This window comes from Cornus florida, unplaced genomic scaffold (genome assembly GCF_030987335.1).
Source record: "Cornus florida cultivar Cherokee Brave unplaced genomic scaffold, ASM3098733v1 CherokeeBrave_3.0.0_Hap2_Chr06, whole genome shotgun sequence".
In the NCBI taxonomy this organism is placed as follows: Eukaryota; Viridiplantae; Streptophyta; class Magnoliopsida; order Cornales; family Cornaceae; genus Cornus; species Cornus florida.
In genome coordinates this window covers 51,122,325-51,123,934 of record NW_026775576.1, presented here as the reverse complement: position 1 = coordinate 51,123,934, position 1,610 = coordinate 51,122,325, and the positions used below count along the sequence as shown (strand labels likewise).

The 1,610-nt window shown below is 39.1% G+C and overlaps 1 pseudogene; it reads right to left on the bottom strand.

Moving 5' to 3' along the window:
• Positions 1 to 964: 964 nt before the first annotated feature.
• LOC132315186 (small nucleolar RNA R71) lies at positions 965 to 1,063 on the bottom strand (annotated as a pseudogene).
• Positions 1,064 to 1,610: the final 547 nt, after the last annotated feature.

Sequence of the window (1,610 nt, the reverse complement as noted above, 5' to 3'; positions counted from 1 at the left end):
AGGTTACTTTATTCAAAAGAGATTTCCATTCTCCCTTGTACATACTAATGTGATGAAATTATAGGGGAAATAAAGGGCTGATTGATGCGTTAGCTGATGAGAAGGGGTTTTTCATCTTCAGATTCAGCAACGAACTGGAATGTAATAACATTTTGGCTAATGGTCCATGTATGATTGCTAGGAAACCGTTCTACTGAAGAAATGGCAGAAAGGTATGGTCTTCAACAAAGACTTATGTAAGCATATCCCACTATGGGTTAAGTTCTAAAATATACCATTTGAATATTGGACAGCTAGAGGCTTTAGTCACATTGTTACCGCACTGGTACTTCAATTTCCTGATGTTTTTATCTAGTGGGTTAGAGCTTGCATTACTACTCCTTCCTATTATGTCTCTATCCTTCATCCCAATGTGCACAATGAGAACATACAAGTACCATTAGGCATGCCTAGGCCATTCATTCACCAACCACCACAACAACAAGGCCAAGTTCCATATGGAATGCCAAGGCCAATGTATGTTCCACAACCTCCCATCAACAATCAAGGAATTCAAAACCGAGGTGTTCATGTTGCACCTCAAGTAGCTAATCCACCTCTTTGCTTTAAGAGACCATTATGTGCCTAATGAGTATAATGCACCTACATGCATCCAATTGCCTCCATTTAGAGCACATCATTATGAAATTAAGGCACAAACCATTCAAATGCTTCCTAACTATCATGGGCTTCCAAGTGAAGAACCTTACAAGTATTTGGATGAGTTTCTTGAAGTATGTTCCACCGTAAAATATACGGACACGCCGGAAGAGGTTTTAAGACTCAAATTTTTTCCATTTACCTTAAAAGACAGGGCAAAGTATTGGTTTAACAATCTTAGGCCTTTTTCAATCACTTCTTGGGCAGAAATGAAATAAGAGTTCTTGAAGAAGTACGATCCGGTTTCTAAGACCAATGCCATGAGAACCTCAATTCGAGAATTTTCATATAGGGATGGAGAAACGTTTTATGAGGCATGGGAACGCTTCAATGAATTGCTTAGGAAGTGTCCACATCATGACATGCCCAAATGGCAATTAGTTTAATACTTCTTTGAGAGCTTATCGGACAACTATAAGGGTATGGTTGATGCTTCCATGGGTGGCTCATACATTGATAGGCATGAGGATGACGTGTGACGTCTTTATGAGAGTATGAGTGAAAATTCTTTGCATGGAATACTATCATCCAAGAATGGTAGAAATTCACAAGGTAGGAAGAGTGTTGGCTTACATCAAGTCGACCATTCAAATGAAATAGCCACCGAAATGAAGTCTTTGTCTCAAAGGTTTGATCAATTTTTGATTAACCAAAACTCGGCGAACCAAGTATCTTCTTTCCCTAACCATTCTCATTGTGCATCAAATGAAACATGTATGACTTGTTCTAGTGTTCTTCATTCTACTTCTCATTGTCCTCACGGACAAGTGCAAAGTGAACCTAATGAACAAGTCAATGCGGCTTTTGTGAACCAAGGGAACAATCCTTATGGTATTCATTATAATCCAAGTTGGAGGAATCATCCGAATTTCTCTTGGAAAAACCAAGGAGAGGGCTCAAACCCTTCCCAA